This window comes from Numida meleagris, chromosome Z (assembly GCF_002078875.1).
Source record: "Numida meleagris isolate 19003 breed g44 Domestic line chromosome Z, NumMel1.0, whole genome shotgun sequence".
Taxonomy (NCBI): Eukaryota; Metazoa; Chordata; class Aves; order Galliformes; family Numididae; genus Numida; species Numida meleagris.
The window spans coordinates 24237459-24261461 of record NC_034438.1 but is presented as its reverse complement, the minus strand read 5'-3'; positions in this window follow the sequence as shown (position 1 = coordinate 24261461).

The following is a 24003-nucleotide window of genomic DNA, read 5'->3' as shown; positions in this document are numbered from 1 at the left end:
TACTGCTTTTGATTTTTGATTCTGTCCTGTGTTAGAGGACTCATGAGGATTCACTGCAGATGTTTAGTAAGGAAAGTTACATTTTACCTCTATTATGAGTATTTATAATGCAATTCTGCTTGGCTGGCAGAGCTGTAGTAGTTTCTCATAAACTATCTGAGTGGCTAATTGTACAACTACAGTGTAAATTCTTTTTTTCTGAGCAGCTGTTGGTGGCTGCTGAAAGCAAAATGTTATGTCTGCACAAAGAATGATTTTAGCAATAGTGTAAAAACAAGCTTGACTCATGATTTCGTACTGAGGCTTATTTTAGTATAGCATTGTTCTCAGACCACTGTAATTGTGTGTCAGATGATAGTTTTGTTTAAAGTTCTTCCAGTGATTTATGACCTTCTCCAAACTACTTTTTCATCTGCTTTTTTTTCCTGTTTATTCTTCATCAAAAGTGATCATTTTTAATGGAAAAATTTATAGAGAAGCCTTTCAAATGATGTGAGTTATGTGAGTATAAAATGTGAGTTTCTCATGCCATTAAAATATTATTATTATTTTTAAATTGGGTCCTTTGAAAGGCCAAATATTTATTCACTGTGAATGTTTTCTTCATGATTCAACATTCACAGTTCAAAAAAATGTAGCCTTAAATGAATGGTTTGACATAGAGATAGGTGTCAAATACTTATGCACTGAGTTCTCTTCTTTAACACTGCTGTTGATTTTCCCATGAGAACTATTGGAGATGAAGATGAATGTGTGTTGGCTCTTCTGCATGGCACTTCAGCCACCATGCAAATAAAGACTACAGATACTCCTCATCCAATTAAAGATAGAAGAAATGATCAGTTATGGAAAAAAATCTTCAATAAAAATCCTCAAGAGATCCTACCACAATGATGGGAAAACGGCAGACAAGGAGTCAATTCAGGAGAAAGTTGGTAATATGAGAAGTGATTGTTTTTTCTTAAGAGTATACCAAGAGCTAATCACTGAAAAATCTAGAATTTTGTCAGTTAAATTATTTTGATTAATGGACTCTATGTACATGAAATCTGAAAATTTTCTGCAGTGATAGATAAGCCTCTAGGTATCCTAGAAAGAAAATGCCTAAGAACATAATTAGCCCTAAAGGCAATAAATTCATAACACTGTATAACCACCCAGAAATTTCAACAATTCAACATTCATTTTCCTCTTGAGCTGTCTAAGAACCTGAAAGCATCCAGATTGTGCTTTAAAAAATGGTAGATATGCTGTAAGATAGTCAAAGGTATAAGTTAATGAGTCTAAATGAAAGAGTAATATGAACCACATTTAGGAAGAAACACAGGCATTGTCAATCTGAGGCTTAGTTTTGTTAATGTCCCCCCCAAAACTTATGAAAACCTAGAAATAATTCAAATTCTCATTTGAATTTGCGTATTAATTTTCATTTGCACATTCTCTTGTATTACTTCTGTGTTTTTTTTTTTAATATCATTCCTGATCTCTGAGCCATTTATTAAAATTGAATAAAATTTATGAGGTATGAAAATTTGAATAAATATAAATGGAATCATGTCATACAAGCCTCTCAACCTGTAGTGTAAACACTGGTTAGACAGGTATCTTGGAGGCAATATGCTGTTTTGGAAAACTGCTACTTTGCAATTTTATTGACATATCTTAATAAAATGTGTATTGTGTTAATAATAACCACAACATTAGCTATTTTCCAAGGCTATTGGAAACAGTGTGGGACAGTTCCATTTTTTCTTGTAATGACAAATCCTATCAATGCAGTGAAATTGTTTTCTTTATTTGCCACTTCTTCACTGAGTCCATGATTTCACTTTGCTAGCCAATCTTTTATATCAAGAACCCTAGAAACTGACATGCCAACTAGGGCTTCATTGTCTATGAAGCCAGGTGGTACATTTGTAGTCATGTTTGTAGGCTGATTCTTCTTTTATTTAAGTGACTGTACTTTCAGAAGCTGTATCTGGGTGTAAGCTGAAATTGTTGGGGATGGAAAACCCATCCTAGTTTGCTCCCACAGTTAATTATTATTACTGTAAAAATGTTATGCTTATTTGTCTGATATTATCTAGTTTGAAGCTTTAGTCTTTCTGTTCTTGGCATCCCCATATATGTAAACATTAATCACATCATGTCTACTCTTTCTTTTTGAAGAGATATTGATCTTTCAGTCTTTCATGAGAAAAATGTACTTTCTGACATTTTATTGGCTTTCCTCTGGTTTTTGTTTTTTTTTGTTTGTTTGTTTGTTTTTCGTTTTTTTTTCCTGCACTGCTGTGTATGACAGGCATAATATTCATGTATTTGCTGGAACTTTTCCTTGGCATTTCATTACTTCTACCATGGGTAGTAAGAAGACTTCACTTTTTACTAAAACAGCAGCAATTCCTTAAATTCTGATGAATTCTCATCCAGAATAAAAAATTCCTTTAGTGCATACCATCAATAGCAATAATAAATTAAATCCCTTTCTGATGCAGAATATTACAAAATATAGCATGTTTTATGATATGGAAAAATAAAGATGTTAAAAAGCTGATGATCAGTTCAGTTTTATCTAAATAGGAGAATCAAGACACTGAAAAAAAAATGAAAGCAAGATTTTATCTATATTCTAATGAAGAGTGGTATTTAGCTTGAACTGAAATGTTTTCCATTTTATAGGAGCCCTTGTTGTTGTATGAAGTATTGGAATGCTTGCATAAAAACTAGGAATGTATTTCAGATCTTCAAAATGTAACCCAGAGTCTTAATATTCAATGTATCTTAAAAATTTAATGGGGTTTTGCATTGCTAACATCCTTCTTTTTCTATACGCAACTTAGCAAAATGATGTATTTATACTTGTTTTACTTTCTACTTTAAATGCAAGTACCTGATTTAATCTGTACTTTTAATTAAGCAGTAAGTCAATTTCAATGACAGAGTGTGTTGAGATTTCAGTAGCTGTTTATTTAAAAGATTTGTGAAGAAAATTGCACTGATTACAAGAATCACTGACATAGGATACAAATATGTACTTTTTGTGAAAGAGTCTTCTGTAGCATAGTTCTTGTAATATCTGATAGCATCTTAAATTAATATTCACCCACTTTCAGACAACCCGTTCTCAAATTTGTGGTTGAATACCCAGAGGCTTGTGCTTCTTTCCCTCAAACCAAAGTGAGGGCTCTTTTGTTCAGCTGCAATTATTGACACTTCAGGTCTCTGACTAACTACTCTCTTGATGTAGTTTATCTAAGAAAGAGAACAGCTTGAAATTTAACAAAAGCCAAAATAAATCAATTTTAGTACTACTAACTACAAAGAAGCTGGATCAAACCTTGATCACAGTCTAAGTGGTGGATGGGAATCACTAGTTTAAATGTATTTGAAATATTCAACTGCATTTTTACATGTGAAGGATTAGACTGAAAAAGGACTATAGAAATGGTTACATCCAACCTCCTGCTTAAAGCAGGATCAGGAATAGCAGGTTGCTGTCCGGGTAAGTTTTAAATATTGTACAGCCTCTCCAGGCAACCTGTTCCAGGGTTGGATCACTCTCACAGTAAAAAAAACTTTTTTTTTTTTAATTGTTTTCTTTAAGTGGAATATTTTGTATCTGTCTTCTTATTTGCTTGGTTTGCTCTTCATTTTCTTAGTGTTAGTGATCAAAATATCTATCTGATCTTGCTAAGAAGTACTGGAGAGAACCTCAGGAAATACATTTCAACATCTCCTTGCTCCAAAGCAAGATAAATTCTACCCAAATCATTAGTTATAAATATTTGTGTAAGTAAAATGTTCTCCAGAATCCTTCAGTAATGAAGATTCCACATTCTTGGACAACATGTCCCAGTACTTCGCTGTCTTACCACTGAGAAGTTGTTCCTTATGCTTAATCTCACAGCACTCTGTCTATTACTTCTGGTTTGTTTCATAGAGACTTGGAAAAACTGTTCATTCCTTAAGGCAAACTTCTGGGCATATGTTAATACTATTCTCCTGATTCTATCAATCTTCTCTTAACAAAATTAATCCAGTTTTGTCAGTCTTCCTTTCTACATCATCCTCACCAGCTGATGATGTTCCTCTTTGAGCATTTCTTTTTTCTGGGGGGGAGGAGCCATGTCTTTATTCAGATATTCCATGCAACATTCATCGTGGTAGTCCAGTTGAAGCTATACAAGTAATAAAGTACATAATGCTCTGTTTTATTCTACATGTGCATGCATTTTATATACTCATCATGCGTGTGAGTTTGGCTGTAATTTGAGATTAGCAGTTTTCAATGTAAAATAAAAAATATGAGCCATTGTGCATTCAGAATGCTTTTATGTTGTTTAAATGCAGATTTGGTGTTTTCATCATTTCAGTCGATGTATGGCTTACAATTTTTACATATCTAAACTTAGCAAAAATAAGGTATTTGCAGGGCATTTGGACTTCAAAAAGTCTGGGAATCAGACTTTTGTGAGATTGTGATGGAAAGCTGGTTGCTAACTAAGTTATGCTACTTAGTATTCTTTGAATATTCAGTGTAAAATTCTCTTGTGCATTTAAATAGAGCAACAAGGATAAGAAATTTGGCAAATAAGACCTATAAGAGATGTTTGCAAGCACTAGTGTTCCTTAGTTTGAAGAAAGGAAAATTGAGGTGAAATAGTTGTATTTTCAAGTATGGAAAACAGTATTAAAAAGAGGAAAAGTGAGTCTCTTTAATAAATCCTTAAGGACAGAATAAAAAAAAAAAAGGACTAGTCTGCAAACACTAAGAAATTTAGCAGAAACATACAGACAAATTCATAGGAATGGTTCTGTTAGGTAAATTCTTTAAAGTGAATATGTCATTTCATTACGTCATTTCTTTTTTGCATGTTATTCATGAAAAGACTTGGAGAATCTCTTGTTTACTTCTAACATTTTCAGAACCAAGAATCCTAAGCAGACAAGATTTATAGTAGGAAGTGTGTGATATTCCATCGCTGTGTGACCTGGCTAATTATTGGCAGGCATAAGGAAAAAACCTGAAAATTTTATTTGCTTTGTATTATTATTTTTTTAATATTCTATCAAGAGAGAGCTATGCAGACGCTAATATCTTGACTGATGTAGGAAAATAAAAGATGCAAAGCTTCACAAAGGGACTGGGTAAGTCACAGAGGCAAAAGAAATAGAAATATTTGCAAGTCGCTAGGCATAATTTGGAGATTCCCATGGTGTTCCCTGATAGGGTGCACACTGAAAATACCCTGCATTTTTTTTTGAACACATGGTTTTGTAATAGTCTTCTTGAAGCCTTCTCATTTTACAATAATTTGGTCCTCTCTCCTTTGTGCCTTTGATACTCTGCTACCAAGCTTTCCTACTGTTGACGTACAGTGACTACTTTACCCTGTTCAAATGAATATTTGTTTAAATTAGTTGGAAGTATCTCTTATCTGGCCTGAATTGTCATGTCACTAGCACTCCAAGCCAGCACAGATAACATTTTTTTAATAGTATTTTTTTTTTGTCATCTTCAGAAGGCTAGACATGTTGCTGATCTGCTTTTTAAGTGTGCTTTTTTCCTCTGTGTTTTGCCTCAGAGAAGTCACCCAGAGGTGAATAATGCAGTTCAGGTAAATTTGATGTTCACTCCAAAAATAATGGTTCATTGGTGCCTCTTATGTGAACTGGAAAAGAACATTGATTAAAAATCACTCTGTGACAGAGTACATTATCTTGGAAATATTGTCACACAGTGCAACCTGAGTTTGTTAAACATTTTTATGGACTACAGTATATCCCTAGTCAGATCTCCAGCTGCTTAATTTCTGAATTACCTGAAAAACTATTCTACCATTCTCCAAACACATATTTTGATGAGAATGAAGACATCATTTTCACTCCAGGTTAAGAGCTCATTTACTGACACAGAAGAATGCAAATATGCTTGGAAGAAGCAGCTTAACAAAACAAAATAAAAAAACCTCTAAAAGTAACCACTTCTTCTCTTACATTTACATTTAATGTTATTACAGAAGTAATAGGTGCAAATGAGGGTTTTTGCAAGACCCAAGTCTTTTAAATTTGCTGTTTAGAAATATTCAGAGCAGATCTAAGAAAACCACATATGTTCAGCATTTTTTTTCTGAAATACAGGCCACTTTTGACTCACTAACTTTATTCTATCATAACATTCATTAAAAAAAATTGATTTTTTTCCTCTCCCTCAAATTTCTGTGGTTTTACTCTTCAATAAATGCCTGCCATTGTTTTATGATTTTGAGTTACTGGTATTCCACATCATAACATCATGTAGTGCACTGGGAGTTGAAGAGTTAATACTCCAGTTCTGTGGACTATGGATAGTTCTGGGTACCTGGTTCTCAGAAGAGAAGAACTAGCTCTCCCAGAGGACTGCTTGTTGTTCTGTTACCATTTTCCGTTCAGAGGGAAAGATAAAAAGTGTTCACATATCACAAGACATCCCCTTTTTGCTCTCTCTTCCCCTCCTGCTCAGCCCAGCAGCGTCTCTCTCCCTAGCTGTCTTGCCACCAGCATTAGAGTAAGGCCTTTTGGTTTTTTGGCCACTCTCTCTCATTTTATTTGATTTATTAGCTTCAATTCCAATTGTATTATATTGTGTTACCTTGTATTCCGATATATTATTTAGTAAATTAGTTTTTCTCCTCAGATCGTTGCCGCTGTTTTGTTTTTAGGCCCATCTCCCTACCATTTCCCCTCTTCCCTTTCCCGGGGCGTGGTTCCATGGGTCCCCCCCGCCCCATTAGTCATGGAACTGGGCCAAAACAGCCCATAAACCGTTGACAACCGCACATCTCTGATATTTCTGACTTTCATTTCTGTTTCTTTAGAAATAAAAAAATCTTCCCTCTAGAGAATCTCCCATAAAAAAATGTACAAACAGACCAGAATTAGTATGTAGTTTTGAAGATGCACAGAAAGCACAAAATACAATAGAAAATAGAACTGTGACAAGCCAGGTAGCTCATTGTGACAAAAACTCCTCAGGAAAAATATTATGTTGAAAACTTCTTTGTCTTTTCTTTACTCCTGTACCTCACATTTTAGATTCTGAGTGGAGCAGGAAGACAACCAGGTCAATGTCTGGTTGTGTGGCTGATATCAGACACGGCTTTATCTTTGATAACTACTTGGTTCCCTTTGACGACTAAATGGAGGAGAGGTGGACCAATATGAGGGGGCAAGAGCAACTTTGCCTACAGATACAGAAGACTTAAAGTTTCCTGAGGAGTGGTGACTGATGCCTGAAGAGATGTGGAGGGAGACATGAGAGTTAGTAAGGAAGTGCCTGGGGACAAAGCATGAAGGAGAAAACTCTCATATTTCCACTTAGAAAGCAATGGGACTGTAGATCCATCTCAAACACGTCCATTTACAAAACATGGGAAAGACACAGAATCATAGTCATAGAGTGGCTTGAGTTGGAAGGGACCTCAAGGATGATCAAGTTCCAACTTCCCTGCCACAGCCAGGTTTGCCAGCTGCTAGATCAAGTACTAGATCAGATTGCCCAGGGTTCCATCCACTCTGGCCTTGAGCACCTCCAGGGATGGTGCATCCAAAACCTCACTCTGGGCAACCTGTTCCAGCACCTCACCACTCTCTCAGTACGAACTTCCCTCTGCCATCTAATCTAAATCTTCCCTCCTTATATACTTGTGTAAAAAGTTGATTTCACTCATGTTTATAAACTCCCTTTAAATATCAGAAGGCTGCAATGAGGTCTCCCCTCAGCCTACTCTTCTCCAGGCTGAACAAGCCCAGTTCCTTCAGCCTGTCTTCTTAGGAAAGGTGCTCCAGCCCTTGGATCTTCCTTGTGGCCCTCCTCTGGACCCTCTCCAAAAGCTCCACATCCTTCCTGCATTGAGGGCCCCGAACTTGGGCACTGTACTGCAGCTGGGGCCTCATGAGGGCAGAATAGAGGGGGACAATCACCTCCCTCACCCTGATGGACACCCCTCTTCTGATGCTCCCAACCCCACTGCTCCTCTTCTCCCCCAGCTCCCACTGCCCACTCCTGCTGGGGCATCTCACTCCAGAGAGCATGCAGCACATGGGAGCCCTCCCAGCCTCACTGGGGAGGATGCACACACAGAAGGTGTTTAATGTGCAATTGCAGAGCTGTGATCTCATTGGAATTACAGAAGCATGGTGAAAAAGTGAGCTCGAAGAGAGGATTGTGGTGAGTGGAGGTGGAGTCTTTAGAAGGAGAAGTTGCAGTTTACAGAAAGGCACAAAGCTCAAATGCACACAGCATCTCAAATTTGAGTGTTTATGGACAAAGAAGCATCAAAGGAGAGAGGAGAGTGGTTTTATGATCTGCTGCAGATCACCTAACTATAAGAAGTAGATGGAGCTTTCTTTAGATTCTTGGAAGAACCCTCACAGATGCAGGGCCTCATTCTAGTGATGATCCTTAGCTACTACAACACCTACTGAAAGATGTCTGGGCAGACGCAATCCAGTAGGTTTCTGGAGAATGTTTAAGACAAATTCTTTATGGACAAGCTGGCTGTGGAAGATGCTCTACTGGATCTGTTACTCTCAATAAAAAAAACTGGTTACGAATATAAAGGGTCTTGTTTGAGTTTAAGGTACTGATAAATATTTGATTTTAAAATACTGAGAGAAGTAGGAAAGGTAAAGAACAGAACTACAGCCACAGACTACAGAAGAAAGAGACATGATGGGATAAAATGATAACAGACTTCTTTTCTAGAGCCTTACTATGTTAAACTTGTACCAAGCACCAGAATTCTGTGAGCTCATTCATTCTATTTACTTGTGTTCATGTTTGTGTAATCTATCAGATAGAGAATTAGAGCTAAAGCTTTAGTTTCAGTTTCCTTCTCAGATTCTTATAATTGAATATATCCACTAAGCACAAGGCCTCTTTTAAAATCATCTATTTATTGCTTTCTTTTTTTGCTGTTTGTTTATCATCATTACGTTTATCAGCATTCTCCTAATTTCTTTGTAAATGTATTCAAAGGGAAAACATTTTATCCCCTTTGTGAAAAGGGGGCATTGGTTCTTGGAATTGATTTTCTAGTTCCAAATAATGTGTGCACTATATAATGAAATGTCACTGATGAGAATGAAGAGGTCAATAGATGAAATGTGGAATTGAGCTATAATCCTGAGGAATCCACACAGTGAATTTTGCTGGGTTATGAGGCTGTTATAACTTTTAACATCTGGAAATAAACTATGGGTGAAGATGAAGTGCTGCTGTGTCAGATTTAATCCATAATACTTTCACAGGCTTTGTTGTAAAACTATTTTTACCACAAACTTTTCCTTTTGAATGATATCAACAAAAGCTCAGTAGAAAGCCTCACGTGTTTTCTCTTTCTTTCCTAGTCTGTAATTTATCTTTAAGAAACTAAAGCAGTAAGAACTTTGGAGCTGAGACACAGTACAAGTAGGAGAATTTCAGGCTTCATGAATCTGTCTGGCATGTTCATCTTACCATCAGATTTGCAAGCATGCTTGGAGAACCATCACAATCTTCTGCTGGTATACTCTGTTTTTGTGCTGTTGCTGCACCACTGAAAACTTTAACCTAATTTTTAAATCCCTTGTTTGCCTGCCCTGTTGACCTATAATTTGCCCCAGGAATGTCAGGTGTGTAGACGTGGCATTCATGAAAGCATTGTGCTAACATTTAGAAAATGTAATAATGTTCATGTAATGAACTCAGCTTAGGCTACATTTCTAAGAGAAAGATTTATTTCCAGAGAGAGGAAATTTCAAGGTAGCTCTTCCAGGTTCTGAAGGATGAGAAGCAGATTATTGTTCATTTTCTGGCTGTGTTTTCTTGGATGGTTAGTCATTTTCCAAGTACAACTGGTACACTTTGGAACCTAGGAGTAAAATATGTGGGGAATTCCTCTTATATGATTCTTCTTTGAGCTTACTATGAGGTGTCCTGTAGCCAAGTTCAGAGTCTTGACAACTACAATGAGAAAACTCATAGATTTCCAGGTTTAGATGGTGAATTTTAGGGACATATCTTGGATACGAATGCTTATGATGTCATATCTTTGTAGCTATACTTGAAGTGTATAGCATATTCTCTCTAATCTAACTGATTAGAGATAAGAAAGGCAAATGATTTTCACATATCTACCTTCATGATACTTTCTTCTACTCCAAGCCAATTACAGGTATCAGTGTTCTGATTTATGTGCAGGAGGGGAAGTGTCTAATTTACTGACAGCAGTTCTGTCACTAAGATAAATTTACTCCTGATACAATGACACTGAGAAAATTATGCGCAACTGTACAGACCTGTAGCAAACTATCAACTTCAAGTTATTCCTTCCACCCACATACTACTGCTTATTGCGCCACAAAGGGAAGATGGATAGAGCTAAGAAAGCATTATGGTGAGGTCAGATCTGCAATATGATGCTGTAACCTTGTGATCTCTGAGCTGTTTCTCAGGTGCTATTTTTGTGGTGTACTGGCTTTTTGGAATAGATTACATAAAATATTGGGCTGTTTGGCCACAGGAAATTGAAAAGAAATATTATACTCCTTTTTGACTGAATGTTATATAGATATTATGGCTTATCTTGGAGTCCTGGTGCTCTGAGGCATGTCGTGGATGTCTTAAGGGTCTTTGTGTCCTCAGATCTGATGGTACTGCAACCAGGACAGGCATTTGGGTACAAGATCTTGAAAGAAATCCTAGGTACTTTAGATGTTGCTGAAGAGTTCTCTGTATTAGCTGGTTTGATTGATTCTTTTATCAAGAAAAAAACTAATTAACTGCAAGCTCAGATTTCCTCCCTGCTCTTCTCAGCAGTCTGAAAGAAAGTAGATCTTGGTCCGAGAATATACAGTCCCTGATCCAATGACTAGGGTCAACCCCATTAAACAAGGTAAGTACAAACTGTATTAGAGGATATTAGATTTTAGATATGTTTAAGTGTTTAGATATTCAGCTGTGCAGCTGAAAGAGATTTAGGACTGTTTGGCTTAAACTTATTTTTTCTGAAGGAACAATGGAATGAAAGATTAAATTATGAAATCCAAGGTGAAGTTACAATAACCAAGGAACTAACCAAGACTAACTGTTGATGTGTATCTGATAAAAGTGATTCGTATAAACAGTAAAAGCAATATTGTAATATATTTATTTCTGCTAAGAAATAGTAAATCAATGGTAAACTACACAAGATAGTACACTGGTGTGTTTCTAAATACCATGCCATCTTCTGTCTACTAGCCTGGATTAACGCAGGTAAAAATATTTTATTTTGAATCATAAAGCGTGTTTATTCTGCTTTTTCTTTTAAAACGAGCTGAAAGTCCTTCTGCAATAATTTCAGTGAGGACAGAAATTTCCTTATCACCAGCTAGCTAGCCATCAGGTAACTACTGATGGATCCAAGCTCAATGAAGAAATGTACAACTTGTTTAAGTAATGGTGTGACTGTGACTCGCTTTGAAGACTCTTCTTCACATTCTGTTTAGCAATAAACAGAAGCAGTTATGCCCATATTTTCACTGCTGTCTTTAGGCACTTGAGTGTTGCATTACAGTACCAAAAATATCAGTGCTCAGCTCCAAATACAGTTTTTCTTCAGAAATTTCCAAATTACTGTAATATTTCTAAAAATATTCATCTTTAGTAATATGCTTGTTACACCAGCACCCACAAAGTTGTCATGTGGAAACTGAGACAGTATGAATGAGTGGATTGCTAGAAGGATAGAAAATAGGCTGAACACAAGGTTCAGTGGCTTGGTGTCTGGTTGGCAGCCAGTAAATAAAAAAGGGAATACTTTAGGAGGCAGTAGTGGGACTGGTGTTGTTCACTGTCTTTATTGAACAAAGTAAACCCTCAGCAAATCTCTGAATGGTGCTAGCTGGCAATGGCCTATGTACCTAAGGGTAAAGCTACAGTCCAGTGAGTCTTTGAGAAATTTGAGGTTTATATTAATAGAAACCTCATAAAATTAAGTATTTTAAGACTTATTTTTAGAAGTGCAAAGTTCTGCACCTGGGATGGAACAAATTGGCTGAGTAGTATGTAGCTACTCTGGTATTTCTAACCAACAGCTTAAATTACTAAAATATTGCTTAACAGAGAAGCAGTCAAGAGAACTACAGAAAACAGTATGAGGAGCCACAAAAAAAAAAAAAAAAAAAAAGGAAAGACTGTTCAGTAATTCATTCTTTAATAATTTACAGTTGTAGAGTCTTCATTTATCATACATGTTACATAAAATATGGATCCAAAACACTGTTGCGACTTCACACTGTACTTCTGGAATTGCACCTAGAAAGTTTCATCTATGTTATAGCTTAACAAATATTTTCATACAATTTACTTCTGTGAAGTAACATCTGATACAGACATTTTGTACAAGACTTACTGGGACCCTTGCACAGAGTACTGTGGAAGGGTTTCTAAGTTTGGACAGGAATCTCAATGCTGTTTCACTGTTTTACAAAGTGAGAACAAAGTGAGTAGGGTTTATTTTTCACACTCTGTTCTATTGTCTGTCTTTAATGCCAAACGTCTTCCAGTTGGTTGTAAAATTTCAAAACACAATAGTTCTCATCCCATTGAAATTCTACGTGAGAAATAAATGTAATTTGCTAAGATTTCTTAGGGAATAATGGTACATTTTAATAACCAAATGATACAGGAACAGAGATATATTTTGTTAAATATATGGAAATGGTGAGAATGTGTTTGTTGTTTTAGTGCAATAAAGCCATAAGGCAATAAGGGAAAAAAGAAAAAAAAACCAAGAGATTAGTTGTCCTTTGAATTGATTTTTCTTTTAGAGATAAACAGATCTGAGAGCCAGGTTTATTTTAACCTTCAAAGCTTGGTTTGAATTATAATGGCAGCCAAGCAGCCATTACTGTAGTGTCTCAAAAGAAGTAATGCTACAGTGCAAAGTGCCTGCCTCAGAAAATTCATTTCTGGCCTCATAATATGTATCACCTCTTAAGTACTCTGAAGACCATGTTCTAAACCAGAAAAGGGAAGATGCCTGCTTTTCATTTACTTCCACCTTTTTCCTTTTTTTATTTCTTTTTTTTTCTTTTTTCCCATCATTTTTTCTTTTCCATTTTTTTTCTTTTTTCTTTTTTTTCTATTCTTTTTCTTTTTTTTTACTACCCAGAGTTTTCTGTCGACATTGCTTAGCAAGGTCATCTACGTGGTAATTTCCTTTCTGATAGAGTTAATAAATTGTTCTGAGCTATGGTTTAAAATGTTCAGTTTTACCAGAAACCATTCAAAATGAGCAATGAATTGTTGGGATAATTGCTTGCCTCAACTGTCAGAGCTAAAGTTTAATATTCCAGACAAACCATGTATTTGCACATCAGTTCAAAATGGAGTAAATAAAAATGCTTGTATTTGTATGAGGTATCTTTGGACAGTTTATATATATTTGAAGTCATTTTGTTGTATTGACTAAGGCCCTGAACTTGCAAATATTTATGCATCTGTTTATATTTATACACAAGTAGGTTTGCAGTGTGTAAAATCAGTTACCTTGACAGGATTGATCATGAAGGTATAAACAATTCTTACCTATCAGATATTATTCCTGTGTCTCATCAAAATTTGAAACTTTTGAGTTCCAAATTGTACAAACCAGGAGAGAAAGAAAGTAATTGTTCTCAAAAGCAGAATTCAAAGCATTTGGAAAATGCTTCCAGTAAAATCCACTGTCATATACTGTACATTTTGTTCAATAAAAATACGTAAACAATGACAAAAATATCATTTGGCTAGTTTTCAGAGCAGTTTTAGGAAGCAAGAATGCAAATTCTCTTGCTACTGCTATGTTCACTCATTCTCTATGTTTTTTTCAGGACATGTACGAGGCCAGAATTTATTTTATTTGAATGTTTTTTATCTCAGCTTTTTTATTTAATAATTACATTGCATAATCTATGAGATTCTGTGTTCCATGTAACTTCTATTTTAGATTTTATTTTTGCCCAATTTCTGGTTAAGGTATACCTTTACTTTGCAGGTCATGAGCCTTCTTTGGAAATTTATTCAAATTAAATTTATTAGAATTCCACTGCACAGAAAGTAATATCTCCTATTTATTTTCATTGAAACTACAGTACATACAAGGAGCATAATAACACTGTCTGGCAGAGAAAAATCTCAGTTACAGAACATTATTTTTTTATGTAGTCATCACCATGAGCTATGCATTTTAACCAGCGATGAACAAGAGCCTGTATGCTGTGTTCCTCAAAACCTGCACCAGCAGAAGTGACCCACTGCCACTGTTGCCGCTGCTGAAATGTGTCACTCACTGCCTCACTGTGCTCACATCCTCTGGTTGATCTTCAGAGGCAATAATGAAGTGCCGATGAATGTTACTGGGTGCCATTTTTTCTGCATGGAGGAATTCAGTGACACACCTTTGTTCCATACACACTTCCAAGTCAGATGCTATTTTGTCAGAATGCCCCTCTGCTGCCGTCACACGGTAACAACATGTAACGGGATGCTGGTGGGAAGGTTCAGTCTCTACTGCCGTGCCACCAACATCCACCTCTGATATGGTGGGCCAACATCATAAAATTAGAGGCATTATTTTTAGAGCAGCCCTTGTATTTTTTTTGTGTGTGTCAATTTTCTTTGTTTCCAAAGTATTGTTATTATTATTAATATTATTCAGTACTAGTTTCTGACATTCCTTTTCTTCTGATTTTCTGTTCTCTGTAATTTGGATCTTTGTGTTTATTTACTTAAAGCTACTTGCACTTCTACATTAGCTACAAGCGTTATTTTCAAAGCACCAATTTTCCTTTATCAATTTGTTTTCAGAAGAAGTAATTTTTACAGATAGTAGGGCTCTCCCTCAAAGTACAGATTTGCACAATTATTGTGTTTTACTACTTCTCGATTTGGGAAATTCACCCACCCAGACCACAATCCATCTGCTTTTATTGAGACACCAAATCCACTTTACTTGACAAACTTTGCTCAAGAGTATTTCTTAGTCATCAGGCATCAGTGTGTTTTTCAATCTTTACTGGTCCTGCTGAGCTTACAGTTTTCAGAGAACCAAGTATTTCTGAATCCTGTGCAGTGGAAGGTACACAACTACAAAGGCACAAGAAGCTGCCATTAAAAAAAAAACAAACTGGAAGCGAAATTTTGGGTTCTGAATTTGATGTCCCATGCATCTCTCAACTCACTGACAACAGTAGAAGCTCATAGTGGATGTTTTATGTGAGAATGTTTCTAACTGTTGTACTAGGTCCATCACCACCACAGTGTAAATCAAATTATGGTAAAACAGTAAATCTCAAATTCAGGCATGTAAGTGGGAGGTTAAAAAAAGAAGACGGACTTAACTGAAGAATATTGGTTTTGGATCATCAGACTGAAGCTTGTCACACGTTGCTGCATTTTCAAAAGACTACATGTGCAAAGTCAAACAACCAGCAGCTTGCCATTTTCTAAGACTTTTTTTTCAGCAGAATCCAATTATCAGATTTATTTTTCAGTGAGAAAATCACTGATTCCACAGGAAATTCCTACTGTACTAAATATCTCTGGACTAGTAAATTTCCTATAACAGATTAAATTTAGGATTTGGTATGCCTTGCTAATGCCTGCATAGTATGATCACACTGCACAATATTTGCATCTGAAGAGCAGACATCTCATTCATCAAAAGTTTTTACTTCAGTTTTATTCTGTAGACTGTGAAGAATACGTGACAGCTTTAGAATGTGTTGCGATTTTTCACAGAAGCTGATAGAAGTTGATGGCTGCTTTTACTCATTACCATGAACAGCATTCAACTGATGCTCCTTGTATTTCTAGACCTCATTGTGCCTTACCACAGTTCTTTGTCAGTTATTTCCCCTTCTCTAAACTGTGTGAGCATTCTGGAGGATGCTTAAGCGATGCATCAGCAATAAATAAGGACTTTATTTTGGGTCAGGAATGGAGGAGATCAAGTTTCACTACTTTGTGTGCTTGGCTAGTATAACAATAAGGTATTTTTTTCTTCTAGACCTGTTACAATCAGATGTCTATTGAAATACAATGTGGCTAGTGTTACAATGTACCATTATGCAATAACTACAAATACAGAGTGGACGAACAGGTTTTGTACCTCCAAAGCAGCATTCACACAGTTTTCCTATGAACACAGGCTGGTAGGTTTAATGAAAGACTCCAAAGCAGCAAGTTCTAGTATTGGCAACGCAGATTTGGTCCAAATTCTGTGGTGTTGTGAAAAGCAATGCAAGGTGGTGCAAAAAAAAGAAGTAATGTACACCAAGTAACACAACACCATTAAGTTTAAGTTATTAGGCAAAGCAAGTGAGTAAAAGGTGTCCAGAGTGCCCTTGTCATTCGTGCTCATACACCTGCATGCATCAGCTACTTAGACCTGCTCTGGTTTCTGCTCTGTCTAGGAGGTGCAACTGAACCTGGAGGCATTTGACTCCCATGGACTACTGCTGGGCTTGGGCAGCAGTTTCATACTTCCTGTATGTTGCTGTTCCTCTATCTGGGCATGCTGCTTCTTTGTAGTGTTGGCTATCTGCATATGGGTGTTCCTCTGATCTCTACCATGGAGGGCTTTACAGCCAGATATCAACACAGACCACCAAGAAGGTTTACACACTGTTCTGTTCCTGTTTGTCATGACTTATCATACTTATTTCCTGTTCACTTTACACCTGGCTCTTGGCCGAGACAAGACTCTAGTACTCTCATGTCAAAAGGGTAAGTCAAAAGTGAGTCATCACAGTGGAATTCTACTCATATCACACATTTCCTGGAAGTGTAAAGGTCAATTCCTGAATCCCAGTCCTCATGTTTTCTCTAGAATATCTCATCTTTGCATTCCGCCGATTGTACAGAACTGCTCATAGTTCTTGCTGAAGTAGGGATTTATACAGGGAGACATCCACTTAGCCTCAATGCATAATGTGTGCCAGGGAAAAGATAACAAATAGGGAAGACACACAGGACAGGATTCATTTCACTAGTTTGCCCCATAATAGAAAATGTACTGTTTGAATTTCTACAAATGCTTTCAGTTTGCCTTTGATCATCAAAATTGTGTATGTGTCTGAATGCGTATCTGCTCATGTATGTGTGCGTCTGTGTACAAGGGGAGCTGAAGCAATCTTCCCCTCTAAGATAAAAGTTTCCACTTCCACAAGCAAACAAACTGTGCATTTGCATCATGCCACCATGATGTTAGTAAAATGAGAAGTGATTCACAGAATTGCAGAATATTTGAGGTTGGAAGGGATGAAGCCATCTAAGGGCAACAAGTCTACCTCTCTGGATAAACCCAAGCTGGTGCTGTCAACTACACAGTAAAAAATTGTTTTCTTATATTGAGTCAAAAACTCCTGTGTTTCAGTTTGTGCCTGTTGCCTCTTCTCTTGTTACTGGACACCACTGACACCACTGAGAGCCTATCTCAACTTTCTTTACACTCTTCCTGCAGGTATTTATACATTTTTATATCATCTTTCATGTTGCTTGCAAGAAAGAAAAAACATTGTCTTTCACAAATAGCATTATTTATATTGGAATTCTGCAAAAACACTGCAGTCTTTCTCTTTCAGGAAGTCTACCTACAGCACATCACTCTTACCAGTAAGGTCATCTATGACACAATGACACCATAGCAGAAAATGTGTAACGAACAATAATACATTACTATTAAGAATGTATTTCTGCTATCTTCATTAAGCAAATGCTATATCTTATTTTGCTCTTGGCTCCATGAATCACCTATTTTGCTCCCTAAATATTTGTTTGTCCTTTGGAGTAATTCAGAATACATTCAATTCCATGACTAAATTTGAGAACAACTCTTCCCTTTAGAAAAATAATCAGAAACTCCATAGAAAAATGAACACATTCCCAAAAGCAATACCTTTCTATAAGTGTAGCATAGATCTAACTACTGTTTATTTCTAAAACTTCTTATTTGCCAGTGTAATTTCTCTTATACAGGCTGTTTTGCCCCTTTGGTATGAAAATACTTGTATCTCTGGTTTCATGATCATTTGTCTTTCAATAAACTATTCATGATTAAGTAATATCTTGTCTAGAATCATGATATTAAACAGGAAAAATCCCTAGCTTGAAGTCATTTTCTAACATGTCTTCAGAAGCATACATATGAAAGGAAAAACATATTAAAATACACTAACATTTGTAATAGCAGGGAAATAAAATGAATATTGCATTAGTGAATGGTTTTTTAACACGAAAGAGATTTCACTTTCCGGATGTGTTCTACCAGACTTTAGACTTCTTCACACCTCTGTATATCAGAAGGCTGATGGGGTACGATGTACCTGAGAGTCCTAATTAACTTAGTGGAAGTGCCCAGTAAAGCACATCAGTTGTGAATGTGAAAAGCTGCTTTCAAGGATGTCTTAAGAAGTGTTCTTTTCTCCATTTTCCAAAAATAGATAGATATGAGGATTTGAGTATATAGGGTCTTGACACACTTCTGCAGCTTAGAGGAAGAAGAGGGTTGTGAACACAAGAAAGAAGGATCAGAGTTGCCAGGCATTGATATATAGAAGAATTTTAGCCCTTGCACAATGACATCCACCTATCATAGAAATATACTGTCTATTCCTTCTACTTTACAACTTTAGAACTCTTTTCTCTTATCCCCAGGAAGCGTAAAGCACAGTTTAAACTTCTGATAATTGTATAACAAGTCAATTGCAGTAGGACATCTCTTTTCTCATTGTCTAAAAAGACCTGCCTGCTCGAATAGGTGTAAACTAACCATCCCTTATGTTCCAGTAGTAACTTTTTAACATATGAGAAGTAATAAATAATAACAAGAAGTTGCAATTCAAAGTTTTATGCACCTCTCTATCTTATGAAATGTGAAGTAATAAACAATATGAGGTATATTCCCCAGATCTCTCATTATAACAGACACAGATATTTAACATTGAAAATATGTTTACAGCTTTTTTTCAGTAGGAAGACCTGCATCACTTCATAGTTTGTCCTTTGATATCTGACTCGGATGGACATGTATACTGGCATACACAAATCTGTCCATGTACGGAGTTCTCTGAGTTTGTTGAGTGGAGGACACTCTATGTGTTTCATTAACTTAGATACTCTTTTCTTAGATATTTTCTGATCATGCCTAGATTGCTGAGAAGTCTGTTAAATTCTAATTCAGCAGATAAAATTAAGCATTCTGACAAGATATTTCTATGTGTGCAACCCCACATCATTATATGACTGAATAATAACTGACAACTGCAATATAAAAAAGATGTTAAAATTATAATTATTTTAATTTTTTGAATGAATTCTTATGGGCTAGTGTTATACACTCCCCTTCTAGTTAGCTTTTTATTCTAGTCTGTCATTGTTCCATGTAGCACAGAATGCTAAGTAGGCAAGAGCTGTAGTATCTATGTTATGATATGATGTTTATGATGAAACAAGACTCTATATGCTGCTTTTCTCTCACCTTAGACTGCAGCACCCACAGCCTCAATGAGTAGATTGCCAGAGACAGTGCTTCCTTAAACTTAGTCTCTACTGAATAATTCTCAATATATACTCCTGCATGTAGCTACATGGAAAAAATATTGCGTATTTTGTCTGCTCATTTTGTCTAAATGCATTTCAGTGGAAAAAAATAAAATGAAGTCTCTAAAAACATGAAGTGTTTGTGTTCTCTAATGTTGTGGTCTGGCTTCTTTTGCAGAAGATGAGATGTATTTCGTCTACTTTGAACAAAGAGCTTTCAGAACAATCTGAGTCCTTCCACTTCTCTCAGTTGAATTCCAGTTTCTCTCTCATTTTCCAAATATATCTAGAAAAGAGAGTCAGGTTGACAGCTCAGTCTACTTCGTTTGAATATAATGATTTTTTTAAACAGAATTTGGAATGTTTCTTGTAAAACTTTCTGACTCTGCTTCACTAATATATTTGTTTTCTAGTTCTGCTTTTTGTAGAAACTTTTCTGTATATTTTATGTCATTAGTGCTTCATCAAATGTGATTTATATTGACTTATTTAATAAATAAATCCATTGGGATAACTAATGCACTTATTCTTTCACTAACTTAAGAACATGCAATGATAGAGTTGTTTGCCTGTTAGAGATACTTAGCCCATCAATTACTTTCTTATGTACTGTTTCTTTTCCATGGGGGAAAATGAATTGCAATCTAAGAGTCTCATTCAAATATATAGTAATTTTTAACATCCTTTCACAGAAACACCCCATCTTCTTCATGTTATTTGCTCTCTGTCCTTTTTTTCCCATTTACTCTTAATTTTGTATCTAACCTGAATTTTGATTTGCTTGAAGTTGTATGTTTCAAAATTGTACTTTAAGTGGGTTATTATGTAGTACAGGAAAATTGTGATAAGCTGTTAAACTCGAGTACCTTTAGAAATACTCAGTGGTCTGAATCCCTCTTCCAAGGGCAGTTGTGTTTTATGAGGGGTCTCCTTTAATTCATACTGATATGGAGGTACAATAGTAACTTCATAGATATTACCTATATTTTAGAGTATTTCAGACATCAATGGGGTGGTGACAATAAGAATTAACTTCCTACCTTATAATTCAGTTTTAGGCTGGGTAGCTATTCTCAGGGCAGCAATTGAGACTGAAGAGGATCTCAGACCAAATACACAGCTAGAGAAGGAGGAAGTGTTTTGAAAGAATAGGTCAGACAATTGCTGTGGATGTCAGTCAATTTGATAGATTGTCTTTGACTCACAGACAGGAGGCATGATAGGCTGCTTCACCTAAGCATAGATGAGTTTAGACTGGGGGGAAGGAGATTGTTGAAGTAGTCAGGAAATGTTTTGGATATGTAAATAAAATTCAAACAAGAGTTCTATGACTTTTTGATCTCTCTCTCTCTCTCTCACTTCCTAAGGATTTTTAAATATTTTCAGTAGACATTAGGGATTTTTTTTTAAGTGCGGTAGAAATGAGTCATTCAGGTTCTCAGAGGTAAGGGGAAGTATAGATATCAAATGAAATATGGCTCACTGAGTTGGCTTACTTGGAGAATTAGCCTGGAGATGTCAAAGAATGCTTGAACTACAAGGCCACTCTAAGCTGGACATATACAGGGTATTCCTAAAAGCAATTCGGGTGTGGTTTACCCTTTTGCCCTAACAGCATCTTCAGAGAATCATAAGCAGATTAACCATGGCTGAATAGGGACATAAGGTCAGTTGGCAAAGGTTGCTAATGGGAATGGTCAGAGCAATCTGCTTTTCAGGAAAAAAAAAAAAAAGGCTGGGAGATGCTTTTACAAACTGAAATTTATGAATTTTGTGTTGTGCCTGACATAAAAAATGGAAAATATATGAACATGTCACACGCTCTGCAGCAGGGAGATGTCCCTCTTCATTCTCCACTTACTTCAGAGCATTTATAACTGACTAACAGAAAGGTTTTATTTTGCTGCTGCATAGAAAGGTATGTCAGACAGCTGGAACACTAATTGGCTGGGGATGAAAATGTGGGAATCATCAAGGCTGTCTCTCCCATCTCTCCAAAGAACATATCTCCAAATGGCAGTCCTGTCTGGTACTCAGAGATTATTTTGCTTTCAGGAGGTGTGCCACTGATTGCCCTGATGAATAGCTGTCAGATAGGGCAAAAATTGAATAGCGTAAACACACCAAGAAACATATCACTATTGAAGGATGCTAAGTTTCACCATAGTCTTACTGTTATGAGATGAATAACGGAGTGCAGTTACTTTCCTTTCTTTATAAATATTAATTGCATTAAAAGCCGTACATGGAACTGAAAATATCAAGGTAAAACTTCACATTTTCAACTCTTAGCTCTTAAAGTAATATATGGCTTTTCATTTTGATTTCATGGGCTGGCAGTATCACCATGGCAATGTCCTGAAAGCTTCTTTTATAACTTTTCAAAGAGCATCAGCCAGATATTATGCTAAATAAAATTAGCTATTTATGACTTTTTCTTCACATATGAATTAATGATGTAATTTCTTCTCTGTGGATTACAAAGCAAAAAAAAAATCTAATATTTTTATTATCTTTTAAATCAATGGTATGTCCCTCATTTTGCAAGCTGCATATTCATATCAAGCTAATATGAGTGAGAAGGTAGTCTATATTTTGCTGAAAGTTGGCTTTAGCTCTGTCTTGTTCATGTTATTGTGGCTGGCACTGCATTTAGTAAATTATTGGCCCCCATAATTTTTAAAATGTCATGATATGAAACAGAAAAATATGCAGTTTTCAATTTCTTTGGCATTTTGACTGTGGGCATTAACTATAGTCTATAATGAATATGCCTATATCAGAGATCAGTTTTACTATGGATTTCATAGCTCTAAGAAGATGTGCTGGAGTTATGACACCACTTGTCCTCCTAAACAGTGTGTTTCTATTGAGGTGATGAATTCTTTAACATCTAGCTGTACGTGAATACTGAGTGGTAGTAATTACTGATACATAACTCTTTCAGAAAGGGTGTAACACATTTATATTACACTGAACTCTCAGAATAAGGGAACCGAGGCTGTGTTGCTAAGGACACATGAAAGAGCAGAATGCTGCTATCACTGCTGTTCTGGAAGATTACCTCTATCATTGTTAAGGGAAAACAAGAATAATCAGCTTTGGTTCACAGTTTCAAGCGACTGTCCAACAATCCACTGAAATATAGTGATACAGTTTTAAAATTTTTACATTGTTATTTGTACAGAATAACCTTCTGAGCAGGAAATCAGACAAGACATAAAATTGTCTGAAGTACGAATTGGTATAATTTTTTTAAGAAAAGACATTGTTGCTACATTATTACTAATAATTACAAAAATTATTACCAACATTTTTTCCTCCATCAAAAAGCAGCTTTTGCAGACGTTACACTTAAAAAAACTGCAAATTCAACACCTTTAAATTCCACTAGCCATAGTTAGCCTACTCTCGTTGTCTTGTTCAATACAAGAAATGTGAATTATAAATAAGGATAATACATTAAGAATTTAGTGGATTAAAACATGTATTTCACTACGGTACGGATTTGCACTTTTACAATTCTGTTGCAAGGGATACTTGTGATTCTGATTCTTTAGACAGAGAATATCAAGACACCTTTTCTGTGAGTAGACTATTGATCTGATCTAAGTTCAGATATAAAAACCTCAGTGATTCCAAGAGGCAAGAATTTCATCTTACAAACACTGCATCAACACTGAAAATTTATGTGATGTATTCTCTCTGCTAAATTACCACTGCAGGAATCTTTCTGATGGTTATAATTTTTCTAGTATTTTTTAAATGCTTAATCTGTTAATAGTGGCATTTACAAAATCCACTAACATGCAGGCAGCTCAGCCTCTGTAGATACAGACCTGTGTCTAAATAATGACTGTAAGTGACATCCATATCGTTCAGGTTGTTCCTACGGATGGAAAGGAGAAAAGAACAACAACAAAAATCCATAGACATTCTTATTGTGAGAACAAATAAGCAGCAATATCTGATTATTCTAGTAAAGGCATAAACAGTCATCACTCCGTGCATTTTTAGTTTCTCGGACGTAAATCTCCAGGCAGACTTCGTTGCTGCCTACACTGAGTTATTCATTATTTCACTTGAATTTGAAACATTGTTTAGCGGCCTCTACTGTGGCTCATACCATCAGATGTCTGGTGCCAGTGGCATTTTAATTTATATTCCAGGAGCATCAAAACACACATACAAACACAAGTCAGACAAGCTAAAACCAAGTGAATGGAAATAAGAAGTCCTGGGAGAAAAGCCCCCCAAAGAATCATGCAGAATGGTGAGAAATGTTCTTAGATGATTTTAGAACTGAAAACACTTCATTAATTTTACTGCAGAGGAAGAAATCACCGCCTGACTGTTGGGATAGCCACGTTTTCTTCTTGTGCTTTTTGATTTTAAGTTGCTGCTGTTCTTAAATA